This window comes from Mustela nivalis (genome assembly GCF_964662115.1).
Source record: "Mustela nivalis genome assembly, chromosome: 9".
NCBI classification, from domain to species: Eukaryota; Metazoa; Chordata; class Mammalia; order Carnivora; family Mustelidae; genus Mustela; species Mustela nivalis.
The window spans coordinates 7,924,581-7,938,759 of NC_139028.1; the positions used below are offsets into that span (position 1 = coordinate 7,924,581).

At 47.8% G+C, this 14,179-nt stretch overlaps 1 pseudogene across 1 annotated transcript; it reads right to left on the bottom strand.

The window, feature by feature from the left end:
* Window positions 1-5,681: 5,681 nt before the first annotated feature.
* On the bottom strand, window positions 5,682-8,337 carry LOC309841317 (UMP-CMP kinase pseudogene; annotated as a pseudogene). The gene is made up of 2 exons: window positions 8,161-8,337; window positions 5,682-6,221 (listed from the first exon to the last, which is right to left on the bottom strand). The product of its transcript is annotated as a UMP-CMP kinase pseudogene (transcript).
* Between the last annotated feature and the right edge of the window lie 5,842 nt (window positions 8,338-14,179).

Genomic DNA, 14,179 nt, shown 5'->3' on the forward strand with positions numbered 1-14,179 from the left:
TGTTCCATCAAGGGTGTTCATGGTCAAACACTCATAAGTGGGTCCTTCGAGTGTTTTGTTTTTAACGTGTGCATTTTATTATAAATAAGATATTCCAATAGAGTGACTTTAAAATGCAAGATCGTGGAGTGTTTTTATGTCTCCTTGTTTATCGTTTTGAGAGTGCCCTCTAACACGGCATTATTCATTTGCTTATTTATACTTCTGGTCATCTTTTCTGCACATGTATCCCACAGAGACGCTGAGGGAAGAGGTGGAGTCATCCGTCATTGCCTCTAACACAAACATGGCACACTGTCGGAAGTCTGTGCGATTGCTTTTGGCAGTGGGCCAAAGGGCCGCGGCACATGGGTGTGTGTGTGTGTGCCCTCATACACTCGCACATAAATAACATCCGGGGGAGGGCAAAGTAGAGTTTAAACAGACTTCAGGAGAGGCGCCCCTGCATCTCTCCCAGCCTCCTTACTACGTCCACGCTCGTGATCATCCTCTAACGTCATAAGAAATAGAGGAAGGGCTTGGAGAGCTCAGAGCTTTACAGTTTGGGAGACAAATTCTTGTGCACTAAATATGTAAGTCGTAAACAAGTAGCATATCCTAATCGGAGTGTTCTCGAACAGTGTTTCCATGAGCTTCATCAAAGATCTGCTCGAATACAGAACAGCAGTTGGGGGTGTGGATCCCGAGAGTCCTCTTCTTCTAGCAAGCTCCCAGGCGGTGTAGAGTGCTGGTTCTGTGCAGACCGCACTTTCGACCGGATGCGGAGCTCTTCCCGTGACACTGTGCTCTTCTCTCTCCCCTCTGTAGCGGCTGTCGTTTGCTTCGATATTCTATCTCTTACATGTGCCATATCTTGAGTCATTATTTTTTCTATTTTCTCACATAAAATAGTCTTCAACAAAGCCTGGGATAAAGTTCTGTTGAATAAATGAGCTATGTTGTAGGAATCTGAGTCATAGTCTGTGTCATGTGAGCCTTTGATTTCTTAAACACTGACAACATACAGTATATGGCATGTCCGTCAACAGACGAACAGATAAAGTGGATGTGGTCCATATCCACAGTGGAATATTACTCAGCCATCAGAAAGGATGAATACCCACCATTAATTGCATCGACATGGATGGGACTGGATGGGATTATGCTGAGTGAAATAAGTCAAGGAGAGAAAGACGATTATCCTATGGTTTCTCTGATATGTGGAATGTAAGAGATAGTGCGGAGGACCACAGGGGAAGGGAGGGGAAACTGCGTGGGAAGAAATCAGAGAGGGAGACAAACCGTGAGAGACCCTGGACTCCAGGAAACAGACTGGTTGCTGGAGCGGGGGAGAGTCAAGGGCTGGGGTAACCGGGTGATGGGCATGAAGGAGGGCATGTGATGTGGTGAGCACTGGGTGTTACACACAACTGAGGAATCACTGAACATTGCATCAAAAACTAATGGTGTACTGTATGTTGGCTAGTTGAATTTAAATTTAAAAAGGGAAAAGAATATAGAGAATCTGATAATTAAAGTAAACAATTTTTACATGAAAGACTGGAATAATACTTGAGCTGATCATTTTGGCAATCCAGAGAACACAGCTGGTATCTATCCTGCTTCACAGGGAATCCGGACTTGGAAGAGGTGGGGTTCATGGCAGACTCAAAAGAACAGAGGGCACCTCTGCATCAATCCAGGTTCACAAGGACCTGAATTTGAGACTCTGGTGTCGGTACCCACCTGCCGTATTTGTCAGCAATCCTGACAGCCGCGGGAAAGCAGTTTCCTGCAGGTTTGACATCAAGGTTTCCAGCAGGACACCTGGTGCAATAGAAGCCACACACCCAAGTGAGGTTCCAGAGCCCAACACGCAGTTTCCTGACCCCTGAACTCACCAGGGTTCCTGACACCACCTCGAGGTTCCAGAACAGTATTGGGTCTACCTGAGACCAAGATCTGAGCCAGACATGAGGATGCACTTCACCCTGCTGTTTATTGAACAGATTAACTAGTGAAACACAAGTGAGACTGTGTCTTTGCTATCACCTCCAAGTCTCGTTTGTTTAGGATATCTTCATGTAGTCTCAGTGGTTTCGCCTGGTTTTAGGAGGGTTCTTGAAAGCATATTGGAGGATGTGAGGGCGATCTGGCTGACACATCTGTCACCCCGTTGATCGCCAGGGTTGATCTGGCTGATCTGGCTGGCTAGACAGGTGTCCCCTTCCTCCCTCACCACTCCCTGTGCGTCCCTCCCGAAGAGGACCACCCCGAGAGAGGAAACCGTTCTTTGGTCAAGTATATGAGTAGCTGTTCTCCCCTGTTAGAACGTCCAGACAAGCTCTCAAGGGCCTTTTGTAGGGGACTTATGGGAGTCAAGCAAGCTTCCAAGACTCTAGACACATCCAAATGAGGCATGTAGCTGTCTGCCTTTCAGAAAAAGCAAGCAAGCATGTTGGATCACTCAGAGCAAGCACAAGACAAGGGATGAAGGGCGGACTGTGATGTCATGGTCATTGGCCCAGGAAGGGGCTTCCCGTCTTCATAAAATCAGGGAGCCAGGCCGTGTCACAGATACCTCGAGTGGATGCCCACAGCTCCTACTTCTTGGTCCATGGAGCAAACACTAATCAGAAGTTTGATTTTAAAAAGTGTTTGAGTAGCTAATAATTTTTAAATTTATGACCTAGTTTTTCTACTTACTGTGGAAGTCTTCCTGGTTTAAAGTGAATATGCTCTTCGACTCACAAGATAAATTAGTCCGACAAAGACGCACCGCCTAAAATGGACAGACGCCGGGCTGTTTACATGCTGCGCGTCTGTGATCTATGAGGTGTGGTGTGCCGAGAAGCTCTTTCCTTTCTCAGTAGGATGTCAAAACAAAGCAAACTTGAAAACAAAGAAGTGATAAATAGTTATTCGACAAGACAACAGTGAAACAATGAGTAACTGTGTCAGTGATTCCAGACGTCTTTGGGACCAACCCAGCTGCTCCCTTCAGTGACTCCAAATTGCTACTTGATACGTACGTTTTTATCGACTTGCATGTAGACTTGAATCTAAGTTGGTAAATCTTGTATTAAGCCTCTATTTTCATACAGATATATGAAAAACATAAATGCTCAAAGAAAGGAGTGTTACCTCCATATATGGACTTTCCCTTTCCCTTCAAGGTACCAGCAACATGATTAAATATAACCAGTCAGGTTCCCTCATTTTAAGAGGAAATAGGACTGTTCATGTTACAAATAACTGTGCCACAGGCTATAACTTATTTGGGAAAGAATATACCATTTTGGGGAAAAGACCATTTTGCTTAAGTTTCTTGATTCGACAGCAACGCTGACTCTACACAAACATGTTTCAACAAAATATACTGATGGAAATTCAAGAAAATGGAAAATGGACAAGTAGATTTAAATTATCAATATTTGTATTAAAGAATAATAAGGAAAATCAACAAAGAGTAGAACCTTTTCTACTTTTTAAATTATTTGGAATAATAATATTAGTTTGAAGAGATTTCACTGTATACAGTGTCTTACTAATAAGATCTTACGGTTGAAGATGACTCTTTTGAACAGCTTTACTTGAAATTAACCCCTTAAATAAGAAAAAGGACAAAATATGAGATTTTATTAGGTTTTTTTTTCTTAAAGGAAGTTACCCTTTTGATAAAATTTACAATCCATTTTAATTAAAATGGGTCCTTCTGAATTACTTTTTGTGATACTTGGCTGGACCTTATCAAGTATTCATTAAAACAGCATTTGATGTATCATCGGTATCAAGATTAATATCTAAAAAGGAAGATAAATATCTGAAAAGGATAGATAAGATTAACACAAGAAACTACAAGCAAGATGCTGAAATCCATAACATTGATTCAATAATTAACAGGGAAGACAGGAAAGGGACACGTGCCAGCTGGTTTGATCAGAAATAGCTTTCTTATGGAGTAGTACCTGAATCACTGAGTTATTCTACTTCTGATCTGCCCTTTCTGTAGGTATGAGGAATATATTGAACTTACATTAAGTTAAATTTGTCTTCCAGAGCTAATGCCATTCTGCCTACATCAAGGCTATCCCAGCACGGAGTGCACCTGCCCTGTGGACACTGGGGGTCGGTCACCCGGTGGGTGGCCTGGGAGAGCTCAGGAGGCCACGGGTCCATGCAACCAGGGACGCGTCTCCAGCTGTGACCTGTCTCAGTTGTTACTTCAGGCTTCGGGAAGACAAGGGAGATTCTGTACTGAACCATCCCTTTTAATTTCATGGATTCTCTTACTTTTGACTTGCCGCTGGGAAGAACAAAAGAGAGTCTATGGAAGAGACTCACAGCTCTGGGGCGCCCCTCCCCCTCAGTGTGGCGCATCCCGGGTCCCTTCACCAGTCCGGCACCGTCATCCCGACTCCTACAGTCTGTCCCTTCCTCCTTTGTCTCCTCCCTCCCCTGTCCTTCCCTCCTCAATTCCTCTTTTTCTCAAAAACCAAACACATGGACGAGCACTTTCAGGCACTTGGCTTTCAGAACTGGAAAGGCCGCAGAAGAGTCTTTAGAACAGCCCCGGGTTTGAAAATCACGAGTAGTTTACCTTTGAGATCCTGTTACGTACTGGCTGTACGACTCTGGCCTGGTCCTCTGCTTCCTCATCTGTAAAATGAAAAAAATCAGAGAATTCTATAAGCTCAATGAGAATATCAAGTGACGAAATATACCTGAAAGCACTTTTGAAACTTCGAAGTCTTAGACAACGACCAAGCTGCTTTTCAGGATGCCACATTTGCCTAGCGAAAGGCCTGCCGTTGTTACTCCGAAGTTTACTTCTATCTTTTTATTATTATTTTTAACCATTCGATGTTTTTACTTCATACCAACCCTACCTTTACTCTAAAAAACAAACAAAAAAACTTGGAATGAATGTTAACCAAATCATTTTACCATAAACCTAGCACATGCATTTCAAGGTTCTAGTGCTAGGAATGTCGTTATGATCAGTTTACTCATCAGTAACACTGTAGCATAGACCACAGGAGCACATGTCATTTGATGGGATCCTTGCCTCTTACCCTCAGCTTTACGTCAGAAGGGAACTGATTCTGAACCCCCAGAAATTCTGTCCCAACCCCAGGAAGCACAGAAGACATCCTGTCACACAACTTTGTGTAAGATGTTGTAAAACAAAGCCCAAGTTTTCTTACCTTTCTATAGGAAATGGTCAGTTATTTGATAAATACTAAAACGCTTCTAGGAATTCATTTCATGAGTTTGTTTACCAAACACATTTTGGAGGAACTGACTACCAGAAGAGTTCCTTTGGAATTTGGTCCACAGATTCACTTAACAGGTTGGAAATTTAAAACCTTCCAGAAAACAAGGAAGTGGGGAATCCCTAATCTTAACATGTGGTTGTTGAAGGGATATACATACCCACTAAAAAGTCTGCTCACAGAAGGCACAAACTATAGAGGGTTATGTTGTTAGAGTCGAGACAAAGAACTGGCTGATACCCTTCTTTGTTTCATGAGCCCCATAGCTAAGATGGGTAGACCCAAAAGCACGGTCTATTCCTGTAACCAAAAAACAATTAAAGATAAAAAATGTAATTTGTTTTACTGCATACTTTTCAGCCATTAATTGAGATATAAATATGAAAATCGCCTTAAAAGGGGGGTGGTAATAGCAGCCACCAGAGCAATATTCAAGCATGATTTCAAGGATGCTTTCAGATGCGGAGTTAGCCTTCTTTGTCCGAAGTCTTCACAACTTCATCAAAAACTTCATCAGTACACTTAGACGCAGCTATTTTCTTGGCTTTCCCCATCACTCCGTAGAAGTCAATAATTGGCTTTATCGACTGAAGATAGGTCCGAATTCTCTTTTCCAAGCTCTCTGTTGTCATCACTTCTACCAAGTACTCTTTCCCCTTCTAAGACATCGTTCAGTAAGATCTCATTATTACAGTCAAAAAACAGAACCAAAGACACCCATGCCTTGCCATCCATGGTCTTGCTCCAACCTTGAAGATTGTCTTGATTTCTTGGAACTCATCAATCGAGAAATGTTTCTTCTGAGCATTGGCAGCCACTGTCTCTGACCTGTTTCCCTCTTTAACAAACTGATGGTCATCTCAGCTGGCTCCATCTTTCCGTCTTTAATGTTCTTTTCAGTGAGTTCACCGTACTGTGAATTTGGGTTCTTCTTTCCATCATGAAGAAGTCTCCTGCAGAAAGGTGTGTGTGTCACCGTGTTTTAGGTCACTGGTTTATTGTGACGAAGGTGTGACTCAGGAACAGCCAGTAGCTGCATAGCTCTGGGGCACAGAGCTTCTCTGCCCTCCCCAGGTAAGGGTCTTCCCCTGAATCTCTGTGTGCTCACCAACACAGCGAAAGTTTACTTTTAAATGAATACCTTTTAAGACTGAAAGCTAAATTTAAAATTTTTAGCAGAGTTGTCTAGGAAGAGACAACAACCTATCTGCTTGCTAACATATTAGGAGTGTTTTGTTTTGTTTTGTTTTAATTAACTCATAATAAAGAACAGACTCTGGAAAAACAAGATGGAATTAGGTGAGTGTTGCTGGAAGAGTGGGAAGGATGGACGGGGGGTTACGGTGGGTGAGATTAACATGAGAAGTCTGAGTACCACAAGAAAGACCTGGAAGGAAAGGATGGGTCCCCAAGACTCAGGCTTTGATTGTATCCATCTTCCTGTTCACGTCTGTCTCCCTAACTGCAATGGAAGCCCCTTGCCCACAAGAGTTGGGTTTCTGGACCTTGTGTTTCTGTGTGTTGTCAGTGCGGAGAAACCGAGGAAGTCAGTGAAAAGTCTATTTCCGTCTTCCCGAGACCTGTGCTTCCGTCCGTCCGTCCGTTGGCTCCTCCTTCTTCCCTCGTCCCTTCCCACCTTCAAGCACTGACAGAGAAAACACTAAGAGCAAACACTGCAGTGAGTGACGTCTGTGAAGGGGATGGAAAGAGCAGCCAGTATAAATGGAAATTCAAAGATTTTACAGAAATTTTACACCTAAATTTTACAGAAATTACTAACATGGAGTATGTTGAGAAATGGTTATCCCTGGTGCAAAACTGAGGCTGCGACTCAATGTGCTCCAACAAGTCGAATGATTGTAGATAAGTATTAGAGATGGTTTAGGAGACTGTATTTTTTCTCTTCCCCTTCATAGTTTCAGCAGCATCCATGTCAGAGATTTCTGGAAGTCTCTCATCGATCACAGTCACGGTTGGACAACTTCCCCAGGCCAGGGAGGTGTGGACATTACATTGTGCATACCTGGTGGTGTGTGGTAGTGGGTATGTTTGGCTCTTTGCATGGTTTGTGTCAAGTGCACGTAGCAGCCCTTCACAGTGAAATTCGTTTCCAGAGACTTTGATCCGAGGGGAGATGCCTGCAGCTTGGACAGATGCCAACAGTGTGTCTTTCCTGAGGACAGCAATCAATGACTCTGGCTCTGATTCCAGTTAACTGGCATTCCTGGGAAAATGCTAGAACAAATCATGATAAAATCAACTTGCAAATGCTTCCAAAAGAACACAGATCTGTGAAAAACAAAGATGGAAAATTACTCTCAGATGCTGGGGTTCAGAGTGACGTGAGTTTGGTCGATTAAGAAGATATGTTGTAGTTCAAGTCATAAGGTTTTGATCCTTTCTACACACCACCACCAGGCCACTGGAAAAACAATGGAGGTGAGCCAGGGAAACAGGGGTGCTCTCCAGGGCAGGGATCCTGTGAACCCACATGATGGTGGCAGGGAGAAAGCGCCCCCATCAACCCTGCTCTCTGGGGCCACAGAGGCAGCACCCAGACCATCAAAAGCAACCATCCTAAGTTTAAAAACTCTCCTGTGACCCCTCTTCCTCCTCCGGCTCCAATTTTCTGATCTTATTTATATAAAATTCCTTGAGAGAGTTGTGCATAACCTTTGTCTGCAAGTCTTCTTCTGTTTCAGGACCAGCTACACGAGTTGCTGGGGCCAGAACAAAATCAAACTGTGAGGCCTCGTGTTCAAAATTATTAAGAATTTCAAGACAGTGATAGCAGAGCCTTTGTCCAACATGAGACTCTTGTAAAGGGGGACGTTGTGTGACTGCCTGGGCCATCCACCTGGGTCTAACATCCCGCTCCGATCTGGGGCTAACATCCCGCTCCTACCCGGCTCTCATCTGCCACCAGTTCCACGAACAGAGTCTTGTCAGCGTCACCGGTGGTTTCCATGGTCTCCATTTGCTTCACCTGATAGTTCTCGTCCTCAGCTTCGTGGATCAGTCCGTGGACTTCGGCAGAGCGACGCCTCCCTTCTTGTCGCACTGTCTTTACCGGGTTCTTCATTCCGCACCTCTGCCCTCCATCACCATGAGAGGAGAAACTGATGTTGTTTTAAGCCACTAAATTTGTGAGGATTCATTGCATCCGTAATAGCTCGTCAATCCCGTCATCGTTACACTGGCCTGCCCGGCTCATCCCTGGGACCTCTCACCTTCTCTGTTTATACCCATCCCCACGTGGCTTTAAAATAGTCAGTTTCAAGGTTTTAAAATACCAACTATCGAAATGCAGATGCAGATCCGGGATGAGACACCGCTTCGTGCGTGAGAACGGCTAGAACCAGGAAGACAAGAAATGAGTGCTGGCGAGGATGCGGAGAAAGGGGAACCTTGTGCACTGTTGGTGGGAACGCAAACTGGTGCAGCCGCTCTGGAAAACACACGGAGGTTCCTCAATAATTAGAAATAGAACTAACACGATCCAGCAATCCCCGGTCGGGGAACATATGCAAAGGAAATGAAATCGCTTTCTCAAAGAGATATCTGCACTCCTGGGTTCATTGCAGCATTATTTACGATAGTCAAGACGTGGAAACAATCTGTGTCCACTGATGGGTGAGTGGGTAAAGGAGATGGAGTGTATACATGAAACACACACACACACACACATATACAATGGAATGTTATTCATCCATTAAAAAGGGAGGAAATTCTTCCATTTGTCACAACAAGGATGGCCCTTGAGGGTGATGTTGAGTGAAATAAGTCAAACAGATACTATATGATCTCACATATATGTAGAATCTAAAAAATCCAAACTCATAGAAACAGAGGACAGATTTGGTGGGGGAGGGGTTGAGGGAAATGGACAAAGGTCGTCCAAAGGTACAAAATTCCAGTTATAACATAAATTATTTCTGGGGGTGTAACATACAGTGTGGAGACTATAGTTAATTGTATTATATTGTGTATATATATTTTTTTATATTATATTTTAAATTTTCTAAGGAGCATCTGGGTGTCTTAGTTGGTTAAGTGTCTGACTTAGTTTTGGCCCATGTCATGATCCCAGGGGTCATGGGATTGAGCCCTGCATTGAGCTCCACGCTCGGCACGGAATCTGCTGGAGAGTCTCTCTCTCCCTCTGCTCCTCCCCCAGCTTGAACATGTTCTCGCTCACTCTCTCAAATAAGAAAAAAATTTTTTTTAATTTAAAAAACATGGTTTCATATATTTCAGTTGTTTAAGGCAGTAGAGATTAGCCAATCCCAGTTACTCCATCATGACTAGAAGCAGAAATCTGTGTCTTTGGGCGCCTGGGTGGCTCAGTGGTTAAGCCGCTGCCTTCGGCTCAGGTCATGGTCTCAGGGTCCTGGGATCGAGTCCCGCATCGGGCTCTCTGCTCAGCAGGGAGCCTGCTTCCCTCTCTCTCTCTCTGCCTGCCTCTCCGACTACTTGTGATTTCTCTCTGTCAAATAAATAAATAAAATCTTTAAAAAAAAAAAGAAATCTGTGTCTTTGTCAATTTTGTAAGAACAAAATGGGCACCTGGCTTTACTACATGTCTAGCTTTCTTGGGGCGCCTGGAGGGCTCAGTGGGTTAAGCCTCTGCCTTCGGCTCAGGTCATGATCTCAGGGTCCTGAGATCAAGCCCTGCATGGGGCTCTCTGCTCAGTGGGGAGCCTGCCCCCCCCCACCTACTTATGATCTCTGTCAAATAAATAAATAAAATCTTTAGAAAAAAAAGATACAGCAACTTAAAGAATGTAGTATTAGCAGAAAGCTAGGGAAATAATAGTAGCACCACTTAGTGCCGGATGTTCAGGGTACAATGTGTAGTTACATGAATGCTTTACATTGGGTCATTCACTTAGTCCTCACAGCTCTGGCAGGAAATCCGTACTACCGTTAATGTCTCTGTATGTTTGTGATAAGGAAACTGAGGCACAGGGAAGCTGAGTTGCTTGCTCTGCTCACACAAGTCCTGAAGACAGAAGCGGGACTGACATCGGGAGGTCTGGCTCCCAGGATTGTGCCCTTCACCACGGAGCTACCCTCTCTTCCTCCTGGATCTCAACGGATTGAAGAAACCTCCTAGAAAGCCCGAAATGAACGCCAGCATTAGGAAGCACTGTGCAAAGTAGAAGTGGCTTTGAATTCCGGGGTCACAAGCTTGTCTTTTGTCCAGCCAAAGGATAAGCCCTTCTTGGCCTCAAGACAGTAAGACTAGAAGCACCGGGCGACCCAGAAGGCCCCTCCCGGGCGTTCACGCCGAGGAACTGCCATCAGCGTGGGGAGGACCCGTCCAGCCCAGCGGGTGTTCACGGCAGCGGCGGCCGACACCGGGGCCGCAGCCGGCGTAGACACGGGCGACGGTGATGCGTGCGAAAACGTGACCGCGTGCACACAGTGGGCACTCGCAGCCTCTGGGCAGAGCGGGTCCTGCGGGGCACGACGCGCGGGGCCCTCACCGTGCGGGCGGCTGGAGGGTCGGGCTGGAGGGACCGGGAGAGCTCAGACAGAGCGGAGGGCCCAGCCGGGGCTGAGGCCCGGGGACGCCCCGAGACTGACAGTAGCACGCCACACACCTACACGTCCGCGGAGTGAGGGGACGTCGCGCGGAGTGTCCCTGTCTGCGGAGGAAGAGCTTGCTCCTGCCCAGCGCGGGACTGCGGGTGCGTCGCGGGCTCCCGGGTCATCCCTCCCCACGTGTGTGCCTGGACGCGGGCTCTGTGTCACGGCCGCGTGACAAGGTGCGCTCCCCCCTGGTGCCCAGCCCGCCCCCGCGGCTCTAGCGGTGGGGCGGGCGCCCTGGTCCCGGAGGCGGGAGTGGCGCACGGACCGCTGCGCGCAGTGACCCACGGTGGACGGAGACCGCGGCTCCCGACCCTGTGCGCACAGTTCAAACAAGTCACCAGTAGCGTTTGTTCCGTGCAACGAAGGAAACATATTTGGGTTTAAAGGGAAGTGTCATAGGAGCCGGGTTGAAGCCTCCTCTCTTTGGAAGAGAAATGCAGATTTCGGCGGAGAGCAGTCTTTGAAGGAGTTTGGGGTGGGGCTCCATTTTAATGTTCGCTTTGGGAGGGCTCATTCCCAGGCTCGGCCTAATTTGGGGGCAGTGTCCCAGTGTGGAGCAGGGTGACGCCCCGGAAGGTGGCAGAGAGCCGGACGACAGAAGTAACCAGCAGTTCGGGCGGAGCGTCCGGCAGGAGGCGGTGTGGGGAGCAGGTGCGGACCCCCGCGGCCTGCAGCTCCCCGGTGCGGAGGCCAGCGTTCGGTTTTGCTTCCCGCCGGCGGGAGATGGCGGGTTTCTCCCTGAGCCACACTAGACCCCGCACAGCACAGCGGCTTGCGGGAAGCCATGCCCCTTGCACTCCAGCGCAGCGCTCCCGGGCTCCAGGCGCACTGGACCTCGGCCTCGGGTCGGGCGCACCCGGCCTGCTGCACCTGCTCCCTCCGCCGCTGCCACAGGACAGCCACAGGACAGCCACTGCGCCCGCCCCGTGTGCAGCCGCTGACTGGCTGTGGTCCCCGCGACTCCCGGAGTCAGCCGTCCTCTGAACGAGGCATCTCAGGCACCGGGTATCTGCGGTCTCTCCCTTTACCTGCTCTAGGCCTTGCTTCTGGATGCAGGCGGAAGCCTGACGTTCCAGGAGCACATCTGGAGTGTGTCCGATTTACCCCTAGGGGTGTTTCCTGCCCTGGGGAGGGCAGCGTTCCTCATTCGGGCCTGGCCCCTGTCCTGCGGTCTCTTTCTCGTTTTTTTCAACCTCCCGCCTTTTTTTGTTTTTCTTAAAGATTTTATTTGTTTATTTAACAGAGAACGACAGTAAGAGAGGGAGCACAAGCAGGGGGAGTGGGAGAGGGAGAAGCACACTTCCCTCCAAGCAGGGAGCCAGATGCGGACCTTGATCCCAGGACTCTAGGATCAGGACCTGAGCAGAAAGCAGACACTTTGCCCTCTGAGCCCCCCACCCCGTACCCCTGTTTTCCTAGCTCCTGCCTTGCTCTTCTTGGCTCCTGGCCCCCACTGGGCTCTTCTGCGTCTTTGCCGCGCCTGGGATGGGTGTCACCAGCGCCCATCAGAGCTGGCACCATGTCCCACACCGAAGAACCTTTCTACCACCTTCCCCGAGCACAAAGAATCAGATCTGCAGCTCTGAAGTGTATTCATTCCTGAGTCAGAAACGCTAGCATCCACTGCAAATGGACTGCTAGCTGAGCCTGTGTCACCTTCCTCTCCTAGGGGCGACTGTTCTCCTGCAGGTTGCAAAGGAGACTTTTATGACGCAAATACAGGGAAGGCTCTTCCCTTTACCCATTTTGGCTCCTGATCTTGAATTGCTGATTCAGTAACAAAATACAGTACACATTGAAGAGTGCGTTCCCTCTGCCTGCTGTCCATTCACACGGAAGAGTTGCCTGGGCTGAGTGTTGACACAGAAAAAACCACAGCTGGTTCATAAGGGTCCTCATCCTCCAAGCTCTGTGCACTTGAACACCCGCCTTTTCCAGCATTCATCGCCACACTCTGATGATAACAGGGAATTGCTGAAGACGCCATTCCAAGTCAAGAAATATTATACATTCTAGCTTCATACTATTCCTTCCTTGTGTTGAAGATGAAATGAGAAAATGTTTCCCAGGCTCTCTCTAGATGAATTGGTGAGGGAAATCAGTTCACTGGCATTTTACAGATGAGGCTGTCTAGCCCTCCAGAAGGGGTGTGACCTATCCAGGATCACGAGAAAATAGCAGAATTTGAACTCGAACCTAGATCTCCTACCACTCCGGGGGGTTACTGCATTTGAGCTCTGTCCAAGCTCCCATCAAGACAGCAGGGACACAGAGCAGGGTCGGCCGTCAGCCTGTCCTCGGGGGAGCCTGGTGGGCCCACTGGCAGGGGTCTCTGCACTGCCTCCACCATTCAGGCAGCACCTGGGAGCTGGGGTTGAATTCTTAGACCATCATTCAGAAAGGAAGCCAGAAGATCTAGCCGACTTTCTGGTCTGGAAGCGCAGAGGGAAGCTGCAGAGCCAGGGCTGGAGACATAAGACTGGAGGGGAAGCGCCAAGCTTGGCGTCAAGCACGACCCCCACCCCCATCCCCAGCTCAGGCAGTGTGGACTCGGGTCCCTGGGACCCGCTAACCCTCAGAGAAGCCGCTCCCCTCGGCTGGGGCTGCCCCCATGCAGGATACATAGGGAGGAAATGTTCCTCCTCATGGTTTAGAGACCTTCCCCCTCCCCGAAGCAGAGAAACTGGAAAGTCAGAGTTCTTTCCCATGTTTGGCTGCCCTTGAGTGCAAAGGTAAAAAGTCCAACCTAAACAGGACAGAAAGAAATCCTCTCAACATGTGTTTACTAGGACATTTTAAGTGAAAGGTAGTGAGCTCCCTGACAGTGAAACAGGCCTTCATCTTGGGTCCATTTCCTGCCCGGAACCTACCTGCATGATCCACCACATGCAATACTTCTCCACCTCTTGGACTTGAGGCACACAGGATGGATTCAGGTCCTGTCGGCGGGACCATCACATCACTTCCCTCACCCTGTGCCTCAGAATGGGACTCACGTATGGCCACACTCCGCAGCCATTTGGGTCTGACTGGCCCGAGACCAGCTTCAGTGCAAAACATTGTTTGAAACTAGGTCACAGGAGATGCTGGGGTCATGGGGTTGGTGTCTGCTCGTCTGTCTCGGTTCTGCGACAAGCCTGCAAGTGTTTTGTGTCTAGGGTATCTGGCTGTCACCCTTCTGCATAATTTACAGTCTCCTCAGTCAGAACCACATGGCACCGTCTTTGTGCAAGGCACGTTATGTAACCATCGGTGTTTTTCTTTATAAATAAAAATGTTGCTCACATGTCAGCTCAGTAAGCCCTTCCGTACTCAGTAGGATGGAAATG